General features: G+C 47.4%; 1 protein-coding gene across 1 annotated transcript in view; it reads right to left on the bottom strand.

Annotated features, from left to right (window-relative positions):
* Window positions 1-6,688, bottom strand: part of TMBIM1 (transmembrane BAX inhibitor motif containing 1) — a 97,472-nt gene extending 90,784 nt beyond the window's left edge. Inside the window, exon 1 of the mRNA XM_068246072.1 lies at window positions 6,612-6,688. The gene's annotated coding sequence lies outside the window, so the exon portion shown is untranslated. The remainder of the gene's footprint in view (window positions 1-6,611) is intronic.
* Window positions 6,689-9,264: the final 2,576 nt, after the last annotated feature.

Genomic DNA, 9,264 nt, shown 5'->3' on the forward strand with positions numbered 1-9,264 from the left:
CTCCCTGCATAGCTCCGGTCTCTCTATGGGAAGGATCAAGTTTGCGCATGACGTCATGTGCGATCCTCCCCATAGTGAAGACCGGAGCTGTCCGGGGAGGCTGCGATGATCGCTGGATCCAGGCTGGGCAACGTATAAACGGGGGAGAAGCGGGGATCGGGGGGTGCCAGACACTTGTACTAGCTAGCCTAGTGCTAGCTAAAGGGTTTACAGCCATTTGATCACATTACATATGCTTGGGGACACAAACTGGCAAAACCTGAGCGGCGTAACGCTTAGGAGGTTAAAGAGCATCTGTAACGTCAAAACGTCCCCTGGGGGGGGGGTACTCACCTCGGGTGGGGGAAGCCTCCGGATCCTAATGAGGCTTCACACGCCGTCCTCCGTCCCTCAGGGGTCTCGCTGCAGCCCTCCATGCAGCTGTGACGTCAATATTTACCTTCCCGGCTCCTGCGCAGGAGCTCGGCTCCGAAGTAGGCAGAAATACCCGATCGCCGTCGGGTCTGCTCTACTGCGCAGGTGCAAGTCTCCGGCGCCTGCGCAGTAGAGCGGACCCGACAGAGATCGGGTATTTCCGTCTATTTCGGAGCCGAAAGCAGCCACAGCGCCCCCGCTGGAGCCAGCAAAGGTAAATATTGAATCTACAGTCGGGTCTGTCGCCGGCTGTTCGGAGGGCTGCAGCGAGACCCCCGTGGGACAGAGGACGGCATGGGAAGCCTCATTAGGATCCGGAGGCTTCCCCCCTAGTGATTTGGACTGGCCTAATTCCAGCCCGCATTCAATTTGCATTAAACCTGCATGCAAATCAGAATTATTTGCATCCCGATCTCCAGCTCTAAAAATGTAGTATTTACAAATAGGAAGGAGGGTCATTTGTGATGATTACTCATAAACACGGGTCACCGAAAAGGAAACCAGTGACTCACTCAGGAAAGAGCGTCTCGTAAAATGCCTGGGCGGTCACGTTCTCACAGGGTTCACAGTAAACTGCCAAATACCTGCAAATGAGTCCTAATGCAGGCCAGACACTTAAAGGGGACCCAAATTAAAAATACAAGATTTCAGAAATAAAATCTATTTTTTAAATTATAATAATAAATATCAGCCTTTTTTCAGCTGCATGATGACAAATATAAAATATTTTACATTTATTGGAGGAACCCCTCCCTTCCTTTCATATTGCCGGGACAGAATCCGGCAGACTGGTGGAGGAGATAAAAAACAAAAACAAAACACAGGCTGCTACTGATGATGTCACAGGGGAGGTGATCTCAGCTTGTGTGAGATTTCACATAGATGACGCCCCTGTGAGGGAGGGCAGCTGATGACAAACACACCCATGATCTAAAACCTCCTACTAAGCTCAGAAGTAATGGCTGCCACCTGTGTAACCCTAGTTATGAAAAGAGAAGGGGGGAAAGCATGCACTGAAATGCTCATAGGCTTGAATGAGTGTTTATTTATCTTTGTATGTGTCAGAGTGGTGCAACTAAATATTTTGAATTAAAAAAATGTTTGGTTTGGGTCTGGTTTAAAGTGAACCCGAGGTGAGAGAGATATGGAGGCTGCCATATTTATTTCCTTTTAAACAATACCAGTTACCTGGCAGTCCTCCTGATCCTGTGTCACTAATACTTTTACCTGTCCCCGCCGCTGTTTGGGTCTCTACCCTCCCAGTTTGCTGCTTCTTCACTGCCCAAACACTAGAGGCCTCTAGTGGTAACAGCGCCCCTAGTGTCAGGCCTCTGCATTACATTACACATGCGTCCTGGGACTTGGCAGTGAAGAAGAGGCTGACTGGGAGGGGGGGGTGTCCGGTCTCAACCGGTTCCCAACCTGTCACGCTCCACTTTCTGTTGCTCAAATCTGCCCTTTTCTGAGTGAATGGGTGAAATATTTTTACAGTCAGGGACCGGCTGATGTCATCCGATCCGCCAACGCTATCGGTTTCCCAAGCTTGAAGACATCTTTCTCCACTTTTGTTAAAGTGAACAATACAAATATTTACACAACACACAGGCGATACAGGAGATGTTATGGTCATTAAAATTAACTTATTTCAAACAGCCAGGTTTGTTTTAGCAAAACAACAGTGACATTTATCATTCCTGCCACAAAAACATTGCTTCCCCCGGCCGCCTTCTAGCCACCTGCTGAATTTGCAGTGATTCCAATTATGCAACATGATTTTTAAGCTTTTAGCACCCAATTTATTTAAAGGCTTGCAAGAGCTCCAGAGCAAATTTCAGCGCACTTTTTCATTTCTTATATGTTAAATTTCCCTGCTTCTAATTAGTACTGCTGTAATGTGTATTTATGGCCACTTGTCACTATGGGGCAGTGTGAGACACTAACAGAGAACTTCTGCTTTCAGTATTTATAATTTTCTGCTAGTAAAGAGAGATCAAAGCATTCCAAGAATTTACAGCAGGACGAGTTCTGCTGACTGAGGTCAAAAACGAGATAACTCTATTGAAGCTGCTAATTGGTTAAAGGAAAGTCTGCCTTTGCACATTCCTCTAAGCTGAACTGCTATGAAAAATGGTACATGTCGGAAGATATCAATTTCCTAAAAATCCAAAAGCTACTGAGGTTAAACACTCAGGCAGAGTGACACTGCAGTAGCGCATGGCCGATCACCGAAGATTAGTAAGCGCAGCGCAAACGCCCCCAGTGTGAACCACCCCTAAAGGTGGCCACGCACCAAACAACTTTTTTATATTTCTTTTCAAATAAAGAATTCCAATCAAATTTTTCTGACTGATTGTAACATTTCAAAAATCAAACAGTCAATTTTTCACCTAATTATAAAAAAACAAAACAAAAAGAAGAAGAAAATTGAAAACTCTGAAAATTGCATGGATCTATATAAATTGACGATTTCTACACCATTCAATTTTCATTAAGATTGATAAAAAAAAATCCACTGCTCCTGATCGACTTTTATCAAAACAAAACGGAAAATTCAATCGGATTTCTTGAACAAATAAAAATTATTTGGTTTTATCAAATTGCATTGAATCATTTCATCAATAAAGCCCCATCTATACCATACAATTCATGTCCGATTGGGATTCGATTCAATTTGCCATTGCAACTGACATGTCGGATTGTATCGAATCGGACAAATAAAAAATTGTATCGTGTAGATGCAGCTATAGTGTGTGGCAACCTTTAGGCTGGAGATTGCAAATTAGAGCAATTTTGCTACTGTACTGAAATCGGAAAGATTTCTGGAGCGATTTCAGGGAATGCTATTTTGGCCCCCATATTCCCTGAAGGAAAGGACTCCAAAAAAGCTGCGGGCACCGGGGTTACGATTTCAGCAAATCACAATCACTCCTGTGGAATCACTGCCATTGGCTTTCATTAGCCTGATGCTTTTGGAATTGCCAGCGATTCCTAGAAAGCACAAAATCACTCTTACAACCAATGGGCCCTTTCCCCCGTCCTCCCACGGCCCTGTTCCTTGATGATTGCACCAGGCCACGGGAGCATGATCGAGAAGATTCTTGCATGCCCAGTATCCTGCGAATGGCTCAGATGCCCGGGTTCTGGAGAGGCACAGATGGACGACAGAGGGCTGGAGGAAGCCCCAGGTAACAAACTGCACACCTTAAGGAGCGTACACACATGCGACTATAGTCGTTTGAAACGATCGTTCCCCGATCGTTTCAAACGACGATCGTTTAAAAAAAAAAAAAAAAAGCAGCCAACGACCATTAAGGCTAACGACGGACGAGCTAGATCGTTAAAAACAAACGATCTAGCTTGGCGGATTTTTCCCAACGACGATCGTTTGCAAAAGTAGTACATCGTTAGAAACTGTCGTTCGTACTAGGCTTGACATGCGCATTTCACTATTTTTCCATGGAACTTTTCATTTTTATGCGCAGGCGCAATAGGTGCTTAACGTGATGTAACGTTCGTTCCAACGATGTGATCGTTACACACCTTTTAAAACTAACTTTACTTAGGTCGTTCTTTCGCCAATTAAAAGTTCGTTAGTCGTTGACAACGAACGATCGTTGTCGCATGTGTGTACGTAGCTTTAGTGTCACTGTAGGTACCCTTCAAGGATACCAGAGCTGATGATAGTTGGAGAAATGGGGGGGGGGGGGGGGAGCAGGGGGTGAAGCTATCCTGCGGTCCACTGCTCCCCCCCCCCCCCCCCACCTCCTTTCCTACCTAAATGCCCCCTTTTAGGTAGGACTTACCTGGCGCTTCCCCAAGCCCCAGCAGCCATCCTGCCCCGCGCTGGTCCTCCACGATCCTCCGTTCTCCCACCACCAGCTAGTTTCGTTACCGTCAACTTCTAAGTCGACGGCAACTGCACGCCCCAGGCCACACGCAGCTTTCGTCGCGTTGCCGCCCACTTAAGCATCCATCTCTGGGGTTCCCACATTCTTGGCGTGATCTGCACAGCAAAGTTTGGGGAATAAATCAATAGCCAAGTTTTTTTTTTTCATAAGACCCTCATAGGAGGGCTGCTTCTCAGGCACAATGTGGGGGTACGGGCACTGCTGGCAACAATAGGATGCTGTACAGATTGTAGGCCGTCTAGAAGCAGCACAAGAGCTTGCAATCTAGGAAAGGTTTAGGCGGCTTTTACATTTTGTGCGGTGCAATTGTAAACAATCGCACCACAGCCAAAAAGTTGTACAGCGCACTACAGCCATGGTGCGGCCAAAAAAAAAAAAAAAAAAAAAACGAACAGTGAGGAATAATTTCCATTGAAATTTTTCATCACTTACTTAGTTACTGTGCAAGTTGCAGGGCAATGCACTGCACGCAGCGCAATCGCTACTTCTGCAACATAATCCTTTACAGGACAACTGAAGTGAGAGGGATCTGGAGGCTGCCATATTTATTTCCATCTAAGCAATGCCAGTTGCCTGGCTCGTCCTGCTGATCCTCTGCCTCTAATGCCTCATCTACACGGGTAGATGAGGCGCGGATGTGGCTTATCAATCGAGCCGCTAATGCGGCTCGATTGATAAGATCCGACAGGTCGGATCTTACTACCACCGATTCCCTGCTCGTTCCCCGCGAGGGGACAATGGCAGGGAATCGAGCGGAAGATGCTCGGCGCTGGGACGAGCGGGTATCGAATCCGGCGCACGCGCGGGTGAGTGGTGACACGGAAGAGGCGATCTGGCGGCTAATAGAGCCGCCGGATCGGAGCCTCATCTACGCGTGTAGATGAGGCTTAATACTATTAGTCATAGCCCCAGAACAAGCATGCAGCAGATCAGGTGTTTCTGACATTAAAGAGAACCCGAGGTGGGATTTTATTATGCTAGTGGGGCACAGAGGCTGGTTGTGCACACTAACACCAGCCTCTGTTGCCCCATGGTGTGCCTCCATGTCTCCCCTGCGCACCGCTATACCCCCCACAGTGCTGGCGACACGCAGTGTATCACCAGCACAATGTTTAACTATGCGCTGTCAGTCAGCGCCGCTCCCCCGCCTCCTCCGTATCGGCGCTACCCGCCTGTGTCCCTTCCCTCCCGCCGATTGGAGGGAAGTGACGAGGGCGGGTAGCGCTGATACGGAGGAGGCGGGGGAGCGGCGCGCAGGGGGGTCTTGGAGGCACACCATGGGGCAACAGAGGCTGGTGTTAATGTGCACAACCAGCCTCTGTGCCCCAATAGCATAATAAAATCCCACCTCGGGTTCTCTTTAATGTCAGATCTGACAAGACTAGCTGCATGCTTGTTTCTGGTGTGATTCACACTACTGCAGCCAAATAGCTCAGCAGGGCTGCCAGGCAACTGGTATTGATTAAAAGGAAATAAATATGGCAGCCTCCGTATACCTCTTACTTCAGTTCCCCTTTAAGTGTAAAAAGGGCTATGCCCACCAGAGTGATTTCAGCAGAGTTGTGGGATCGCACATGATCGCTGGCAATCCCAAAAAGCGCTATGCTAGTAAAGGTCAATATGGCCAAATCGACAGGTGCGATTGCGATTACCGTAGGCCAAATCACAATCACAGGGGAGCATTTTTGGAGCATTTGCAAAATCACTCTACAAAAAGCTAGCACCAAAATAAAATTGCGTTTAAAGCACCGGAAATCGCTGCACAAAAACACTTACAAAAACTCTGAGAAATAGCAATTCACAATTTGTAGCGGGTGCCTGGCCTGAGCCTGGTAAACGTTGTGCAATTTTAACTTCAGATCCTATTTTCCCCATTGAATACAGATCGAAAATGGTTGAAAAAGACACACACACAGAACGATAGCCAGTATTTTGATCGATATTTTTGGCACGACCAATCTGTTTTGAAACACAACGATTTTGAGCATTGGCGAGTCGCTGGCAATCCGTATATTTCTTTCTCCGGATCCGATCATTTTCTCGATCTGCCGTGAAGATTGCATGGTGTGTACCAGGCCTTGTGTACAGGAAGATCCTCCACTCCCCTAAAAGTTATTCCAGTAAACAGATGGCCATGTGACCTCAGGGCTGGTGGACTTTCCATGCTGCAATTACTAAGCGAAGCCCCCCTCTCTTCCCCCCAAACACACCATCCCCTCCCCCTCCAGAGACCCCCCTCTCCCCAATACACCACCCCTTCCTACCCCCAACCCTCTCTGCCCACCTTACCTGCGCTTCCCTCTGCTGCCTCTGCTCCACTTCTGGTCTGACCAGTCTCCGGAGTCTGACTGGAGGTAATGCTGGGTGTGAATTTGAAGTTCCTTACACTCCCTTTCAGGCATAGAATGCATGACAAGATCGCCCCCTGGTGTCCCCAGAGTGCAAGTGCTACCTGTAACCCTTTCCCTGCTGAAACAATGTGTAATGATTCCAAAATTATTTTTTTTTTTTATTTATATAGTGCCAACATCTTCGGTAGCGCTGTATATAGTACAAAACAAATAGTGGGCAGCGTAGATACGTGAAACTTTCCCAATTCTGTACAATCTATTACATCCAGCAATTCAAATATATACACAGTTGATGGGTGGTTTTAAGACATCAAAATTATCTTTGTATATATTATTGTCAATATTATTATTAATCTATATAGCAGTGACATCTCCTGCAGCACTTTACAGAGTACATAGTGATGTCACTGACTGTCCTCAGAGGGGCTCACAGTCTAATCCCTATCATAGTCATAATAATAATAATAATAAGTCTAATGTCCTCCCATATTATTATTATGTATTCATATAGCACTAACATCTCCTGCAGAACTTTACAGCGTACATAGCCATGTCACTGACAGTCCTCAGAGGACCATTCAATCTAATGCTACCAGGGGCGTAACTAGAAATCACTGGGCCCCCCTGCGAATATTTGGATGGGGCCCCCCCCCATAGGTGCCAAATAATCGTAATGGGGCAGCGTTTCACTGTAAATTAATTGTAAAGTGGGCAGCATTTTACCAGACAATCGTAATGTGGGCCAGAAAATCGCAATGTGGGCAGCAGACACCTGAAAATCACAATGTGGGCAGCAGACACCTGAAAATCACAATGTGGGCAGCAGACACCTGAAAATCGTAATGTGGGCAGCAGACACCTGAAAATCGCAATGTGGGCAGCAGACACCTGAAAATCGTAATGTGGGCAGCAGACACCTGAAAATCGTAATGTGGGCAGCAGACACCAGAAAATCAAAATATGGGCAGCAGACACCAGAAAATCGTAATGTGGGCAGCAGACACCTGAAAATCGCAATGTGGGCAGCAGTGACCAGAAAATCGTAATGTGGGCAGCAGACACCTCAAAATCGCAATGTGGGCAGCAGACACCAGAAAATCGTAATGTGGGCAGCAGACACCAGAAAATCATAATGTGGGCAGCAGACACCTGAAAATCGCAATGTGGGCAGCAGACACCTGAAAATCGTAATGTGGGCAGCAGACACCTGAAAATCGTAATGTGGGCAGCAGGCACCTGAAAATCGTAATGTGGGCAGCAGACACCAGAAAATCGTAATGTGGGCAGCAGACACCAGAAAATCGTAATGTGGGCAGCAGACACCAGAAAATCATAATATGGGCAGCAGACACCAGAAAATCGTAATGTGGGCAGCAGACACCTGAAAATCGCAATGTGGGCAGCAGACACCTGAAAATCGTAATGTGGGCAGCAGACACCTGAAAATCGTAATGTGGGCAGCAGACACCTGAAAATCGTAATGTGGGCAGCAGGCACCTGAAAATCGTAATGTGGGCAGCAGACACCAGAAAATCATAATATGGGCAGCAGACACCAGAAAATCGTAATGTGGGCAGCAGACACCAGAAAATCGTAATGTGGGCAGCAGACACCTGAAAATCGCAATGTGGGCAGCAGTGACCAGAAAATCGTAATGTGGGCAGCAGACACCTGAAAATCGCAATGTGGGCAGCAGACACCAGAAAATCGTAATGTGGGCAGCAGACACCAGAAAATCGTAATGTGGGCAGCAGACACCAGAAAATCGTAATATGGGCAGCAGACACCAGAAAATCGTAATGTGGGCAGCAGACACCTGAAAATCGCAATGTGGGCAGCAGTGACCAGAAAATCGTAATGTGGGCAGCAGACACCTGAAAATCGCAATGTGGGCAGCAGACACCAGAAAATCGTAATGTGGGCAGCAGACACCTGAAAATCGTAATGTGGGCAGCAGACACCTGAAAATCACAATGTAGGCAGCAGACACTAGAAAAAAAAATGCACCTGTGAACAAAAAACAATTCACTTACCTGACAGAAGTCTTCTCCTCTCCCGGCATCTGGCTCGCAGCTCCCCGAGTCCTCCTGCGCTGACAGGCAGAGTGCAGGGCTACGGCAAGATGGCTGCCGAAGCCCTGTACTAGAGACACAAATAGTCTCCAGTGCAGGGCTTCTTCGGCGGCCATCTTGCCGTAGCCCTGCTCTGCCTGCCGGAGACTATGCAGGCTGCTGGAGCGGAGCGGGGCTGCGGGGAATGAACTGGCGCAGCGTCTATTAGAGATGGGAAGTTCGGATCTTTTCAATGATCCGGATGATTCGAATCGGATCATTGAAGAGATCCGGATCTTTGATTCGAATCTCGGATCATTTTACTACCGGAAGCATTCGGGGGTGAAATGAACAGCAGGACAGGTCTGTGGACAGGAGAAGGGGAGGGCGGTGGACACACAGAGAAGGGGAGAAGATGGACAGAGGGCAGGGAGTGGACAGAGATGGGAGGAGGGACGAGCAGAGAGCAGAAATGTTTGCACGTAATACCCACATGCTGAAGTCATATGCTTTACATATATTTCACCTATATGTTCATCT

Source organism: Hyperolius riggenbachi, chromosome 7, assembly GCF_040937935.1.
Source record: "Hyperolius riggenbachi isolate aHypRig1 chromosome 7, aHypRig1.pri, whole genome shotgun sequence".
Classification (NCBI taxonomy): Eukaryota; Metazoa; Chordata; class Amphibia; order Anura; family Hyperoliidae; genus Hyperolius; species Hyperolius riggenbachi.